This window comes from Triturus cristatus, chromosome 7 (assembly GCF_964204655.1).
Source record: "Triturus cristatus chromosome 7, aTriCri1.1, whole genome shotgun sequence".
In the NCBI taxonomy this organism is placed as follows: Eukaryota; Metazoa; Chordata; class Amphibia; order Caudata; family Salamandridae; genus Triturus; species Triturus cristatus.
Window position 1 is genome coordinate 1,791,495,817 of NC_140590.1, and position 17,338 is coordinate 1,791,513,154.

The window sequence follows — 17,338 nt, forward strand, 5'->3', positions numbered from 1 at the left end:
CGACTAGTCCGGCAGACTGGGGGTGAAACACGGCATGAAACTTCTGAGTGATGCCTAGGCCCTTCAAGACATACTTTATAACATCCGCTACAAAGTGAGGGCCATTATCACTCCACAGAAGTCTACAGACGCCGTATCGAGGGAAAAACTCTTTTAGCAGTAGCTTCGCCGTGGTCATTGCAGTATTGTCTTTCGTAGGGTACGCCTCAACCCATTTGCTGAAAGCGCAAACCACTACTAGAACATACTTCAAATTGTTACAGCGCTCAAGCTGGATGTAATCCATCTGCAGAACCTCAAAGGGTGCAGTAGGTGTCGCAAATCCTCCTGCTGGAGTTCGAGTGCCTTTCCCTGGGTTATACTTCAGACAAATCATACAGGTCTGCACCACCCTCTTTGCCGTGCTAGCAATCTCTGGATGCTCCCAGACTTGGGTAAGCAATTTCACAATTGCGGAAGCTCCAACATGTGCTAGCCCATGTGCCATCTGAACCATAGGTTGTACGAAAGCCGTGGGTAACTTCCATCTATCCATCTGTTTATTTCTCCAACAACCCTCATCATCCAACTCTCCCTCGCTAGCCCATTTCTCCCGCTCTTTATCAGAAGCGGTCCTTTGCATTTCTCGCACTTCCTCCTTCGCATCACGCCATCTCTCCACCTGTGACTTCACTACATACATGGCAGTAGTACCGGGCTGCATCGCAGTCTCCCGTGCTACTCGATCCGCTAACGCATTCCCTTCTCCAACTTTATCAACCACTTTCCTATGGGCGCTACACTTAACGATAGCAATTTTCTTTGGGTATGTCAATGCAGTTAAAAGATTATGAACTAACTCTCCATGCATTATCTGTACTCCATGTGACGTTAAAAACCCTCTCTCCTTCCAGAGTAGGCCGAAGTCATGCGCTACTCCGAAGGCATAGCGGCTATCTGTGTAAACATTCACACACAATCCTGTACTAAGCTCACATGCTCGTGTTAATGCTATCAGTTCCGCTGCTTGAGCTGATTTCTGTGGTATGCGTGCTGTCTCCACTATCGTGTGTAATGTGGTAATTGCATACGCTGCTGAAGTCGTACCATCTGGTAGCTTCAGGCATGATCCGTCTACCCACAACTCTCCATCTACATCTGAAAAGGGCGTATCCTGGAGATCAATACGACCCTTTGTTTGTTCCTCAGTCACAAGAATACAATCATGCGCTTTCTGCGCCTCAGGCTGGGTCTCGGGGTATGGCAACAATGTGGCCGGGTTTAACGTTACGCACCTTTTCAACGTAATATGAGGAGCCAAAAGCGTCAACTCATATCCCGTTAAGCGGGCACTGGTCAAATGCTGCGTCTTTGTTTGATTGAGCAGGGCATCCACAGCATGGGGAACTAACACCAACAATTTATGGGACAACACAATTCCTTCACTTTGGCGTATTGACACAGCTGTCGCCGCTACCGAGCGAAAACACCCTGGTAATGCTCGGGCGACAGGATCAAGCACAGCCGAAAAGTATGCACAAGGGCGCTGCTTGTCGCCGTGCATCTGCACTAAAACTGACAATGCACATCCATCTTTCTCATGCACATACAACGAAAAGGGTTTTGCATAATCAGGGGTCCCTAACACTGGTGCTGAACAAAGGGCCTGTCGCAGTTGCTGAAAAGCAGCATCACACTCATCTGACCAAGGGATTGGGATAGGCGTGTCTTTTGTCAAAAGAGCTAGTAATGGCTTAGCTATGTGTGAAAACCCCAATATCCACTGTCTACAAAAAGAAACAAGGCCCAAAAATGCACGCACATCCTTCTGCGTGGATGGTCTCGGTGTGTCCAAAATTACTTGGATACGATCTGATGTGAGTGCACGTCCCTCCTTAGACAAAAGGTGACCCAAATAAGTCACCTTTGGTCTACAGAATTGCAATTTCTTCCTAGATACCTTATGATTGTGGGATGCTAAAAAGGAAAGTAAGGATAACGTGCTTTTCTCACACAACTCCAGGGTGTCAGCCGCCAACAAGATGTCATCGACATATTGAATGAGGGCGACCCCCTCGAGTAAAACAAAGGAATCCAACTGTCGCTTCAAAGCCTGACTATAAATACTAGGGCTTTCTGTATAGCCTTGGGGAATTCTACAAAAACGATAAGATCTATTGTTTAATGTGAACCCAAAAAGAAATCGGCTATCAGGGTGAATGGGAATAGAAAAGAAGGCATTTTTCAAATCAATCACTGAGAACATGGTCGCCGTAGGCGGGACCAAGGTAAGCAACGTCGTGATATCGGAAACCACCGGGTACTGAGGTATCACGATCTTGTTTACCTCCCTCAAATCAATTATGAACCGATAGACCTTTGCATCCGTGTCCTTTTTCAGAATAGGGAGAATCGGACTGTTACAGATATTATAGGGAACTTCTTCCACTACTCCTACTGCGATCAAGTCTCGCACAATCTGTATGAGAGCCTCCTCGCCCTCCTGGGAAATACGATACTGCGGGAGGCGTGGTAACACCGCCCCCTCCTGGACACTAATGTGGACCGGAGGAATCACCATTTGTCCCACATCTGTGTCCGAAGTCGCCCATAAAGCTCGGGGGAGGGTAGCCAACAACGCATCCTCTGATATCGTACACATCCGCCCAGACCGGGGGTAGTTGTCATTTAAGATCACCCTCACACCCTCAGGGGAGCAGCGGATTGTAGCCCTAAAGTACTTTAACATATCAAGGCCCATAATGTTATCCGGTGTGTACGGAGCAAGCAGAAACGGACAGGGCGCAGAAAAAGAACCAACCTTAAATGTAAGGGGCTGTGAAAGAGGGCTTCGGGAAAGTGTACCGTCAAACCCTACCGATGTAACCACTGAGCCGGATGGGGGAGCCCCCGGAACCAAGTACCTAGACAATGCACTACGTGTCGCTCCTGTATCTACTAGGAACTGATCAGTAGAACCTAAAACCTCAGCCGATACATAAGGACCCGTCTGATCGACCGGCACCTCAACTGATTCAGACCCCCATCCAACGCATTCCTATGCATGTTGAGAATCGTGATATCCCGATCGATCGATGTCCGATACATGATACTGATGCTGGCGATCGAAAACATTTGAGCTATCTCGGTGCTGCCCAGCAGTATCGAAACGAACATGATCGTTAGAATTCCCTCTAAAGTTCGAGGAACCCCCTCTACCTCTCGGGCCACCCGGAGTATGCCCCTGACGCGAAGCACGCAACACTGGGCAATCCCTGGCCCAATGGCCCAATTGCTTACAATACGCACACTGGTTCCTATTCAAATCAGATCGGCCCGAAGGGGGACCATAAGATCCTCCCCTTCCTCTATTATTACCCCGTCGGGGCGGGCCATATACTTGTGCCAACATCACCTTAGTCTTGAGGTCTTTCGATTTCTTCTCTTCCTGGCCCTTCGCCTCGTGCTCCTGACGCTCATAATACTGAGCGATAGTCAGAAGGGCCGTCGGCGTCGCGGAGGACCAGGAACTCTCGCTCGCTTTTAACCGGGCCGCAACTGCCGGTAGCAGATTAGCCACATATTTGTCCGCGAAAAGGTGGCGGCCCGTGTCGTCAGTAAGCGACTGGCCACTAAAATCATGAAACGTCTCCTCAAAGCGCGTAAAGAAGTCCGCAACTGACTCGTCAACTTTCTGTTTACATGCAGCTAACATATTCCAGTCAATCTTTTTAGGGGGGATAATCGTCTTCAACTTAGCCACAATAGCCGCAGGGAGATCTAAAATATTCTGGGGTGGTTTCTGTGCGGGCTTCCGTTCCCTATCCTCATCCTCAAGGTCAGACCACCGGGCCTTGAAGGCAACCGCATCATCTACCTTTCGGACAGAGCGCCACGTATCCGGCGGTAGGATAAGGCCAAAGAACAGGTCTATATCCGCTAAGGTCATAATGCAAGAATTCAAGGCCCCCTCGACTTCTTCATAGAAGGCCGCTGGATTCTTGCGGGGGTCAGGCAGCGCATTCTTTAATGCCATAACATCGGCCCTATGCCATGGAGTGTAAACCCAATTATATACAAAATATCCCCTTGCATCGGCGGAGTTAATATCCGAGCTAGTCCCTGCTCCCTTAGGAGGAACATACAAAGGCGCCGCCTCTCGCATTGGTTTAGCATGCACTACGTCATCCTTATCTGACTGGGAGGTGGATGGGTGGCCCCCTGCTGCAGACGAATCCGACTGCTTCTCCTCCTCCGTTTGTTGGCGTGCTTTCTCTCTAAGGGCCAGCACCTCGTCCCGCAAAGCGAACAGCCGCCGAGCCGCCTCAGGAGCCTTAGGGGGAGAAAAAACACCATTACGTAATGCTCCAGCATCCGAAGACACTTCGTCAGGCTCAAGGATACTAGAATATTTTCGGAAAGCAGCAATTACTTCATCCGCGAAATGAGACAGAAAATACACCCTCTCTCTATCTTGCCACGACCCCCAAGTATGGAACAACTCCTCCTTAGACATCTTGCCCTTAAGTGCACGGAGGGAAAGTTTCCGAAGCTTAGCCATATGCTCGGCCGATAACATGGACCGTGTGTCTACCTTACCCGAAGCCGGGCCAGAATCTTGCGGCCGCGGAGCGGATGCGCCAACATAAGGGGGCGGAGAGCGATCTAGTAAATAAAAATCATCATCAGGATTATTAAGGACAGGATAAAGTGGCTGACGAACAACATATTGACCCGAGACCTGTAGCCTACGCTCTTTCTCTTGTCTGTCCGTTTGCTCTTTGTCCTCCCGACGCTTCGCTTCCTGCGCTCGCACATGATCATTCTTTCGTTGCTCTTTATCAAACAGCGCTTTCTCACGCTTCTCTCGCTCACGCACTTCCTTCACCCATAATCGCACACACTCAAACATATCCTGACGAGCACGCCGCTTACACATACACTGTTCCACATACTCAATCTTACGTATATCAAACGATCCATACAAAGGCCATCGCAACTCAGGATCCTTCCTCGTGTATTTCCTCCATAGTGTGCTGTACATTATGGAAGAAAGACCATGCTTCACATACATATCCCTATTAGGAGTCCCCTCTGGGGGAGCCGGAGCAGATTCCTCGAGGTTCAACCGGTTACCAAAACAACAGCACCACTTACGGAGTGCGCTGAAAGCAGGCATGCTCAGAAATAATGCAAAATATGCAATATTATAAGAAAAATGGCACTTAATCGTTGCGCCGTTCAAAGTTTACACAGCTCTGGAGAAATCTCTCCACATTACCTGCCTATATGTGTTGCAACGCATATATTTTCACAAAGACAAATTCAAAATATGACTAGTCATCATCAATCAAACTCAAATAGCCAACCCAGGCTTCAAAAACTCGGAGCAAGTACCGTACAACGGTTCTTACCAATCAAGAGTCCAGGTTCCAACTGCCAAGCTCCACAATCGCCCAAACGGCTCTCACGGCAGGACCGACAGAAGAGGTCTCAGTCGATGACCGGCGCCACCCAGACGGTCAGCTCGGAAGGGAAGGAAGAAAAACCTCGGGATGCCAGGGCTAAGACGCCGCTGGCAGTGATCACGTCCCCGGCCAAACTCCTCACCTTCGTCGCGACCAGTCCTTCGAGCATCCGAGTCGCCGATGAGCCCCACGTGACGGGCGCCAATTGATGAATACAGGCCCCAGCTAGGCCCGCAAAGCACAAGGGTTCGCTCTCCTGTAACGGAATCTATAAGGAAGTTGGCACGGAAACTGCAAAGTACAAACACAGCATTTATTAACCCTTAAGGGTGGTCCTACAATCCACACAACACCCTTCAGTATTGCATGGAGTAGCACCCAGAACATTCGTACACAGTCCCCTTTTATACACAACAGAGGGGCTCATAAGTGGGTGGATACAACATGAGGCCGAAGAACATTACCATTTATGGTCATTCCCGATACTGAATCAATACATGGGCGGAGCCAACACACTCCTTGAGCCCGCGAAAACACATGGTCAAGCAAGGCTAATTATAACAGATGTGGTCAAGTCTGGGCATGCGCCAGATGGACAAGAGAGAGCTATTTATAAACTGTTACTAGGCAGATTACAAGAGCAACTAACACAGAGGTCGGACTCTCCTCGTGGTGAACACGTGGCAGCATGTCAATACAAAATGGAGTCCAAACTTCGGTCAACATAACGGAGAAAACATGATCTAAAGGGAAAGCATTAATGTCTTCAGTAAATGCTTAATCACATTGCTGTTTCAATTTACAACACACCTTCACGCCTACTTACACACCCACATGCTCTTATCTCATTCTCCCTTGCTCCGCCTGAAGCACTCCTGCTTACGTATATTATTACAATGTATATATACTGCACTCTGTGAATAAAGTTTGAGAATACTCTGAGAATTAGACCCGTCCTGATCCCTTGTGGTGATGGAACTATTCTCCCTATAACTCGAGTTATTGGAATAAAGCCCTTTTGAACCTGATACCACGGACTCAGCCTCTTGCTTCATGCATGATCATATTGATATATAGAAATTCTGAGTGCGTAATACTTTATTTACGACTGCTAGGACTCTCCTCTGACAGGGCTTTGTCGGTCTCAGCTCATGTCCCTTCTGCAGCCAGATGGGCCAGCTACAGCCTCATGTCCCTCTCAGTCTTTCTATCCTTTAACTTCTCAGGTGACAGGGTTCATGAGGAGACACTTCTTCCTGAAGTGGATCAAGCATGGGATTCCCTCTATGTGGGCTATCCACTCTCCTTTTGAGTAGCTGCCAAGTTGCCTTTCTTCTCCACCTCCTCCTTCTCTGGGCCTCTGCCCTCTTGGGGTTTCAGTTTGGGATCCTCCAGGTAGTACCAGGGTCTGAATTTGCAATTTCTGTAGATGCAAAGGGGTCCTCCTCCTCATACTCCTCTGTTTGTGCTCCACTTCAGCATTCAAACTCAAATGCAAGAAGGGCAAACTTTAGGTCCAGACTAGGGTCTCACAAGTGCAGCAACCAGAAAAGAGTTCCAAGTTGATAAAGTTGAAGCAGGAGTGAAATTTGGAAACATGACCAATTGAGAGAAAACAAAGGAGAAAAATAAACTTGTAATGGTCTTTAGATGTGGATTGGTAGTGTACACAAAACTAATGTAGAGAACATGACAAAAAGAAGTCCTATCCTCACCGCAGATCATCAAACTTTAGAAACTGGGTTTCTGGTTGACAGAGGTATGTACCCTCACCAAGCAGGAACCACAATCCTAGTCAGCATAAGTCGGATATACAACCTATAGTAGCTTGGTACGAAGCAGTCATGCTTAACTTAAAAGTTAGTGTGTTACCACACCAAGTAAGAAAGATAGAACTTAGTTTAATGAATAAAACACAACCAAAATGACAAAAATCCAATACATAGATCCTGAGATATACAAATTTAAAGATTTAGGTGAAAATTGCGCATGAACGTGTAAAACACCAACTGTGAATATTTGGTTGAGCCACATCAGGATGAGAGTCACAAGTTCAGTCTGACTGCATTGGAGCTCAGGCTGGCTACAGAGACCCGCTTGTGTCCTCTTAACAGAGTACCATTTAAGCTGGTGCGCGGTCTGCGTGGTGTGGCTTTGCATCATCTGGCATAGGTTCAGAGAAGCTGCACGTTGAGGCTTTGCAGGTCTTGGAATTGCTGTGCATGGGTTCCAATTGACTGACAGCTGCAGGTGAAGCTTTGTGGGCTTCATGCCACCCAAAGTCAATTCTGGTGTGGCAGGCAGCTGTGGGGCGAGGCTTTGTGGGGCTTACCGTTGCTTATCGCTGGTTCCAATGAGGCCCACAGAGGCAGACCACCCTAGGCATACTTTAAAAGGCCCAGTCCAGGCTGTCATCACTTGCCAAGGTTGCTTGCTAGATGGTGCAGGAGCTGGTTGTTTGGAAGTCTTTTTTATCCCTGAGAATAAAAAAAAAAACAGGAGACTAGTGACATGGCACTTGGAGTCACTCTGGGTTCTTGGTGGTAGAGATGCAAGTCCAGTCCTTCTCACCCCCAGGCAAGAGGGCAGCAGTGCACAGTTCAGCACAGCAAAGTAGGGGCCAGCACAGTTGAAATCCATGTAGCAGCACATCAGCTCTTCTTCCTGGAAGAGTATCCACAAGTTCAGAAATGTACTTAAATAGTGCTGTCTGAGGTCCAGTACGTATGCTCAGTTGTGCCTTTGAAGTACTGTAGAAAGTCAAAGAGAGGCCTTTGAAGTGCAAAGAAGTCCTTGCTCTTTCTGGACTGGCTCATACTCACTGCCGGGGGGTATACAGATTTATCTGTGGGGACAGGCACAGTCTGTTTAGGAGAATGATTTACAAAAGAGGTCTAGGATTTAATACAGGACTTATTTATATCTTGGGAAATTGTTAACGTTTGGTGCAGTGATCAAGACCCCATAGTTTCCTAGTGTGTGAAAAAACGTTCCACATCAAAAATGTACAAAAATGATTTGATCCGCACACATTAATGGCAAAGAATCAGTTCCACCAAGTGAAAATGTTCACACATTTCTTTATTCTTTGAATTTTATTATTTTTTCTTCACAGGTAGCCAGCGCATTTCGTCCTATTTAAGGACTTCTTCAGGGCTACAAAACATAGGCAGCATACAATATTTTAAAACCTCTTATGTAAACAGATAAATGTGTATATACACACACTACTACTCTATTTACATATTTACACTTGTTTATCGGAACAGTCCGCTCATTCTAATATAATGCACGTCTAAGCATGCATTATGAGAGGCCATGGTCCCTATACACACTTAACTCCACAATTCAATAACTTTTTTTTCAATAAATTTACAAGTAGTCTATTCGTATTTCCAATGTAAAATCATATTCTTCTTAAGCCATATCAGTAAGACAGTGTGTGAAACTTCTGTGTAAGTACCATCTTACTCTTAAAACCATAATATACACCTTCTTTGTATATATTTACACGAGCTGAGAGGAAAAAGCTTAGGTAAAAGGAGTCCAAATGAATCAAACTCATGCCGTTTTGTGCAGCATCGGTGGGAGATCAACAAACTTAAGTGAATACTTGTGACAGTACAGTCTAGTAATAAATGAGGCAATTCACACAAGCTTGTGCAGCATCGTTGAGAGATCAACAGACTTTGGTAAATGCTTGTGAAAGTGCAACCTAGTAATACATTGGGCCATGCCCAGAGGCTTCTAACATTATGTGGTTACCTCATCAATGATCCGTTTTATTCGATGAATGTTCCCTCTTGGGCAAGCCTTGCAATACTCCTCCTAGGAGATATATAACAAGCATTGGCATAGCCAATAGGTATCGCCTCTGGGACCTTATAAGTGTTTAGCCATGCAACAGTTGCATAACTAAATACTTATAAGGTCCCAAAAGCAAGACCTATTGGCTATGCAAAGCGGCCATGCGGCCGCGAAAGTGAAGGTGATCGCGATCACGATCAAACATCAATGCGGCCGCGAAAGTGAAAGTAATCGTGGTAAAGCGCGGCGCGCGCGCCCGCGCACATGCACTGTAGCTCTAGGCTGGCCTGGTAGCACTTTTTGGAGCCCTCTCAATAAGTCTCGCCAGTCCAGCGCATGCGCTGGATCAGGCGAGACCTAAAAACAATGGGACATAATGTCAGATTTTATAGTAGTTTTTCGGCTTTTCTATTAATACATACATCCTTTTAAAGCGTAAACAAACATCCTTTACGGAGGAGCCATACCTGTGCCTCTATGATATTGGATTCCGCGATCAAAGGAGCACTTGTCAGTTTATTCCCTTAATGATTTGTTTAGGAAAATGGCAGCCTCCGTAGCTGCAAGATAGAATGTTTACATCTATCTGTTACTGCACATACTTGATCATAGTGTTCATGAACAAGATAATTAATTATCCAAATATATTATTTTGGCAAACAGGTGCTGACATTGTACATAAAAAGACAGCCCGCTTGACCATAAAACCTATTGCTGATTGCAGCATGTCATCAGTAATTGCATGCGGGCATTCAAATACTATACTACCAGCCCGTCGTTCTTTATAAAGTTGTCACTTATTCAATGTTGCTCATGACTACCCAATATTAATGCTTCTTGTTTGCAATACTATCAGTTATATGACAGTTACATTTAACAGTCTTCATTTAGGCAATCTTACCTGTACTTCTTTTATTTTGAGTCCTTAGTAAGGCTGGTAGTATGGGGTATGTTCCCTTGGACGGTGTATGGTCATTGCTGACCCATAACTATAACGTAAAACATAAGAGTCACATATTATAATTATCTTGGGCAGACAGATATTAGTGCTACAAAAAAATCCTGCTGGCATATATTACCTACTCCCGAATATTCATTATTCCGTACATGTGTGAATATTGAGATTAACCTTTGCATGGGGTCACACTTATCTAAATGACGCGCTATTTCTACTGCGTTCTGTGAGTTGGTCACCAAGCTTTCATAAAAGTGACCACTTCATTCTATATGGTTACCCTAAAGCTCCGGAAAAGAAACCGGCAGTTTCAGTAGGACCATCCGTTGTATGTGGACACGCTGTTACAAGTACCAAGTTAATCTTAAATATAATTATTTTGAGGCAAAAAACATTTTAAGCCAACAATGCAATCGTTCTATCCTTGCCTGAAGCACTCTCTATCGAGCGCACGAGGCATAATACTCGCTACCGTATAATATAGGTGTGACCGCTTTTTATTGGTCCTAAGCCCAAAAGGTGACCGGATCGTCAAGTGAGTTCATGTACGGACTCGAAAGACTTGAAAATATTGAGTCTTAACGCACGCAGCGGCAACCCACCTAGAACGACTGCTTTAAAATAATGGTGCTTCTACACGTCACACTTCACCGGTTCAAAGTATTGTAATAATAACACCAACCATGGCCATTCTCCCCATGCCGATGTTAAAGTATATCGTTCACCCAAGTCATAACCATTAAGCAAAACCCACTTTTCTAGCTTTACTACAGTATCAGGGCCAAGCTCACCTTTCAAAGCGTTTTCTGGGCATTCATCCCTCTTTCCGTGTCAAAACCCGCCAAGACGAGCCTCTTTCGAGACCCGGCATTTAAATATTCCCTCCTTTGTAGCGCATGCGCAATCGGCTCCATGCAAGAGCGGCCATCTTGTGGAGTAGCCCTTACTATAATATAGTGAAGTACTCTTCTCATTCTTGCTTTTAACACTTGCCGTTTATGGCAAAGATCAAGAAAAAAAATGAATCGCCCCTTGATATATCTATGACCAGTTTCAAGATAAAACAGAATTAGGTTTCAGAGATCAATTTATCAATGAAGAACGTGCATGGGCAATTCCACGCATACCTCGTTAATCTCACAAAGTCAATTCAAGATATCAGCCATCTTTAAGAGAATTATTTTCTATAGTGTTTGCACACTCCGTATCCCGTTTAGACCTTTTTGCCCTTGCCGTATACAGCAAGAATCACAAAAATCACAAGCGTGCTCCAGGGGGAGACTGAACCATATACTAAAAAAATGGTATAACAACTATGACTTCACTAGACACAGTACCTAGCGCATGTAGAATCACTGGGACCTCAAGGAACCACCCAAAGGAGTGACACAGGGAGCCCACGGAGGACGGGTGTAGTCTGGGAACACAGATGCGTGCTCCGTACAACTCTATTGGAAAGTCGCAGTTGGAAAATTACAGTTTAAGGACACTTCGGAGAGGACTTCAAGCAAACCCTTTGGAACATAGAAGGTTCTAAGGCCAGCACCCTTGTGAGTACCGAGGTACCCATGTTACCTATCCCAGAGGAGCCAGGTATATAGGGGTCAAATGGTGTTGGAAACCCTCGTCATTTTCAATGGCGTGATGCGAAGAAGTGCTGCTGCGGAGAAGATGAGAAGTGTCTGGTGGAATCCAAGCTTTGATCTGAGGTGAGAAGAACCTGAAGGCAGAGGGTACAGAGTCTGGGTCACTTCAGGGTGACCAGGGGCTCGATAGATGAATGCCCACTGATGTCGGGTGCTTCAGGTGTGAAGATAGGATGCTTGACTCTGCAGCCACAGGGGCCAGGAGACATCGACAATGACCAAAGTCCGGAGGTGAGCTGTCCCACGAAGAATGTCAAGTGCTGAGGGGTCAGTGTCCGTATTGAACACCAACAAGCCTTGGCAAAGGCAACCCACATAGGCAGAGGAAACACGTTACCCTGAGGACCAGCAAGGTCCAGGAGACTCTCCAAGCTATGGGGAGTTAAGGCACATCTGGAGCAACCAGGGAAGCCCAAAGAAAATCCAATGGACCAGGGATCACAAAGGGACCTCAAGCGGAATCACAAAGCACCAGACCACAGACCACTCGTGGAGTGGAGGCCAGAGATCTTCAGTGGAAATATTGCTTGGGGTCAGGACTACATGTAGTCCAAAGCACAGCTTCAGGAAATGCCAAAAACATATGCTGCTTCAAAAATACACGGTGCACAGGGGTTCGGGTTGCACGGTCCCACGAGGGGTTCTGGTCTCAGGATTGCCGAGAGAGCAGATCGACCTCAGAGACGCTTGGGAACCCACCTCCTGTGTTGCAGAAATCTTCAGAGTCCTCAGGAGCTCGAGAGATGCAAAGGTTTGAGGCCTGGTTTGAGGCCTCTACCCTCTGAGCATAAGAGTCCATCATCCCAGAAGATCCTGTGGGACCTACTGGTACTCCCAGCAGTCTCAGCAGCAGCTTTCTGTGTGAGGGGTTGAAGTGATGGCAGCTCAGTTGCAGCTCAGTTGCTCCTGGCTCTGATCTGCCCTGGAAGGGGACCCTATCCCCAAGAACTCAACCTGATCAGGTTAAAGTTCCTCTGAGACAGTTCATTCTTCAGGACAAAGACCATCTCCCTCAAGAGACTGATCTGTATTCTGAGGCAGGGGGGAAGACACTGTCACACCTCCCTGAGACATGAAACCTATTGGCAGGCCTTCCTGTGCTCTAGCTTGGCTCAGCAGCAGGAGGGCAGACTCGTGTCGATGGCTGGCAGCATTCATTTTGTGATGCCCGGGTCGAGAAAGCTGGTACCGGGTGTACCGGTGTGTCACATAAGTCCCTCTAGAAGGGTGGAATCCTACCTCCCCCGCCAGTTATGGGTGGTGCGGTATGATTCCAAGGTGTTTGACACAAAACACAACGGTGCCGATCACGATCCGGTAAAAACCGGGTACGAACCGTCGGACGGAGCAAAATCTCCGTCCGACGCGTACCCGGTCGTCAAAATTTACAAACAAGGAATTACGATTCGCACGGAACACCATTTCCGTACGATTCGTAAAAAAGCCCGACCGAACAAAATAAACCTACCAATGCGATCCGGGAAAGGGCCGACCTGACGTCGGGACGCTCGCAGCCTGCCATTCACGAACCAGGAATCACGATTCGCACCGACGTCATCCCGCACGGTGAATATTTTCCGGCTGCCAAAAACTGCCGGGAAATCAGGACGACGCGAACAAGGACCACCAGTACGCGATGGACAGTCAGGATGACGCGAACAAGGAGGACCAGTACGGGACACGACGACGCGAACAAGGACCACCAGTACGCGACGGACAGACAGGACCCCGCGATCAAGGAGGACACGTATGCGACGGACAGACATGGACCCGAACCTACGTGTCATCCCGGCCCTCATAGCAGTCCACCTCCTCTACAGGTTCCGACGCAGACGCCGCAGAAGGTCAGAACAACTAAGGGAGGGGGGAAAGGGGGGGGGGTGGGGGTGGCAGGACCAGGGCAGGCCACAAAACCCCCACCAAAGTCACACACCACACATGCCCAGGACATACCTGACACCCATGCCCTGGTCACTACGAGGGGGTGGGGGCGTGTCCAGCTAAGCCAGCGACCGCCACAACGGAAGTCCGTCACCACGCGAACCGGCAACACAACCAGACCGGTACGTCCCGTACCCACGCCTCAAGAGCGTGGGTACGAGACGTACCACGCCCACACCCACGTCACCCCAACAATGGCGGGACGGATCGTACTCACGTGGCAAAGGCCTGGGTACGGCCCGCACAAGCATCACATAGCGTGGGGATAGAGATGTACGGACCCTACCCCCACCCCCCCTATGCATGGAACGTACACCCACCCCACCAGTGTAAGTACGACCCGTACCCTCACCCGCGTATGCATGGAGCGTACCCCCACCCCAACCGCGTATGTACGTACCGTACCCCCACCCCAACAGTGTAAGTACGACCCGTACCCTCACCCTCGTATGCATGGAGAGTACCCCCACCCCAACAGTGTAAGTACGACCCGTACCCTCACCCGCGTATGCATGGAGCGTACCCCCAACCCAACCGCGTATGTACGTACCGTACCCCCACCCCAACAGTGTAAGTACGACCCGTACCCTCACCCTCGTATGCATGGAGCGTACCCCCACCCCAACAGTGTAAGTACGACCCGTACCCTCACCCGCGTATGCATGGAGCGTACCCCCACCCCAACCACGTATGTACGTACCGTACCCCCACCCCAACAGTGTAAGTACGACCCGTACCCTCACCCTCGTATGCATGGAGCGTACCCCCACCCCAACAGTGTAAGTACGACCCGTACCCTCACCCGCGTATGCATGGAGCGTTCCCCCACCCCAACCGCGTATGTACGTACCGTACCCCCACCCCAACAGTGTAAGTATGACCCGTACCCTCACCCTCGTATGCATGGAGCGTACCCCCACCCCAACAGTGTAAGTACGACCCGTACCCTCACCCGCGTATGCATGGAGCGTACCCCCACCCCAACCGCGTATGTACGTACCGTACCCCCACCCCAACAGTGTAAGTACGACCCGTACCCTCACCCTCGTATGCATGGAGCGTACCCCCACCCCAACAGTGTAAGTACGACCCGTACCCTCACCCGCGTATGCATGGAGCGTACCCCCACCCCAACCGCGTATGTACGTACCGTATCCCCACCCCACCAGTGTAAGTACGACCCGTACCCTCACCCTCGTATGCATGGAGCGTACCCCCACCCCAACAGTGTAAGTAGGACCCGTACCCTCACCCGCGTATGCATGGAGCGTACCCCCACCCCAACCGCGTATGTACGTACCGTACCCCCACCCCAACAGTGTAAGTACGACCCGTACCCTCACCCTCGTATGCATGGAGCGTACCCCCACCCCAACAGTGTAAGTACGACCCGTACCCTCACCCGCGTATGCATGGAGCGTACCCCCACCCCAACCGCGTATGTACGTACCGTACCCCCACCCCAACAGTGTAAGTACGACCCGTACCCTCACCCTCGTATGCATGGAGCGTACCCCCACCCCAACAGTGTAAGTACGACCCGTACCCTCACCCGCGTATGCATGGAGCGTACCCCCACCCCAACCGCGTATGTACGTACCGTACCCCCACCCCAACAGTGTAAGTATGACCCGTACCCTCACCCTCGTATGCATGAAGCGTACCCCCACCCCAACAGTGTAAGTACGACCCGTACCCTCACCCGCGTATGCATGGAGCGTACCCCCACCCCAACCGCGTATGTACGTACCGTACCCCCACCCCAACAGTGTAAGTATGACCCGTACCCTCACCCTCGTATGCATGGAGCGTACCCCCACCCCAACAGTGTAAGTACGACTCGTACCCTCACCCGCGTATGCATGGAGCGTACCCCCACCCCAACCGCGTATGTACGTACCGTACCCCCACCCCAACAGTGTAAGTACGACCCGTACCCTCACCCGCGTATGCATGGAGCGTACCCCCACCCCAACAGTGTAAGTACGACTCGTACCCTCACCCGCGCATGCATGGAGCGTACCCCCACCCCAACAGTGTAAGTACGACCCGTACCCTCACCCCAACAGTGTAAGTACGACCCGTACCCTCACCCGCGTATGCATGGAGCGTACCCCCACCCCAACAGTGTAAGTACGACTCGTACCCTCACCCGCGCATGCATGGAGCGTACCCCCACCCCAACAGTGTAAGTACGACCCGTACCCTCACCCCAACAGTGTAAGTACGACCCGTACCCTCACCCACGTATGCATGGAGCGTACCCCCACCCCAACAGTGTAAGTACGACCCGTACCCTCACCCTCGTATGCATGGAGCGTACCCCCACCGTGTATGTTCCAAGCGTACATATCCAGAAATAGGAGGTGTGTGTGCAGAGTCCTCCCAGCAGTGCCCTGAGACAGGAGGGGTGGGTGTGGAGTCCTCCCAGCAGTGCCCTGAGACAGAAGGGGTGTGTGCCCATCACTCCCAGCAGTGCCCTGAGACAGGAGGGGTGGGTGCAGAGTCCTCCCAGCAGTGCCCTGAGACAGGAGGGGTGGGTGCCTAACACTCCCAGCAGTGCCCTGAGACAGGAGGGGTGTGTGCCTAACACTCCCAGCAGTGCCCTGAGACAGGAGGGGTGGGTGCCTATCACTCCCAGCAGTGCCCTGAGACAGGAGGGGTGGGTGCCTAACACTCCCAGCAGTGCCCTGAGACAGGAGGGGTGTGTGCCTAACACTCCCAGCAGTGCCCTGAGACAGGAGGGGTGGGTGCAGAGTCCTCCCAGCAGTGCCCTGAGACAGGAGGGGTGGGTGCCTAATACTCCCAGCAGTGCCCTGAGACAGGAGGGGTGTGTGCCTAACACTCCCAGCAGTGCCCTGAGACAGGAGGGATGGGTGCTGAGTCCTCCCAGCAGTGCCCTGAGACAGGAGGGGTGGGTGCAGAGTCCTCCCAGCAGTGCCCTGAGACAGGAGGGGTGGGTGCAGAGTCCTCCCAGCAGTGCCCAGAGACAGGAGGGGTGGGTGCAGAGTCCTCCCAGCAGTGCCCTGAGACAGGAGGGGTGGGTGCTGAGTCCTCCCAGCAGTGCCCAGAGACAGGAGGGGTGGGTGCAGAGTCCTCCCAGCAGTGCCCTGAGACAGGAGGGGTGGATGCAGAGTCCTCCCAGCAGTGCCCAGAGACAGGAGGGGTGGGTGCAGAGTCCTCCCAGCAGTGCCCTGAGACAGGAGGGGTGGGTGCTGAGTCCTCCCAGCAGTGCCCAGAGACAGGAGGGGTGGGTGCAGAGTCCTCCCGGCAGTGCCCTGAGACAGGAGGGGTGGGTGCAGAGTCCTCCCAGCAGTGCCCAGAGACAGGAGGGTGGGTGCAGAGTCCTCCCAGCAGTGCCCTGAGACAGGAGGGGTGGGTGCCTAACACTCCCAGCAGTGCCCTGAGACAGGAGGGGTGTGTGCCTAATACTCCCAGCAGTGCCCGGAGACAGGAGGGGTGGGTGCCTATCACTCCCAGCAGTGCCCTGAGACAGGAGGGGTGGGTGCCTAACACTCCCAGCAGTGCCCTGAGACAGGAGG

General features: G+C 50.1%; 1 long non-coding RNA gene across 1 annotated transcript in view; it reads right to left on the reverse strand.

Annotated features, from left to right (window-relative positions):
* LOC146813149 (uncharacterized) overlaps positions 1 to 11,040 on the reverse strand; it is a 47,991-nt gene extending 36,951 nt beyond the window's left edge. Inside the window, exons 1-3 of the long non-coding RNA XR_014966017.1 lie at positions 11,001 to 11,040; positions 10,156 to 10,243; positions 9,722 to 9,814 (exon numbers count right to left, since the gene is read on the reverse strand). This is a non-coding gene — a long non-coding RNA (uncharacterized LOC146813149). The remainder of the gene's footprint in view (positions 1 to 9,721; positions 9,815 to 10,155; positions 10,244 to 11,000) is intronic.
* Between the last annotated feature and the right edge of the window lie 6,298 nt (positions 11,041 to 17,338).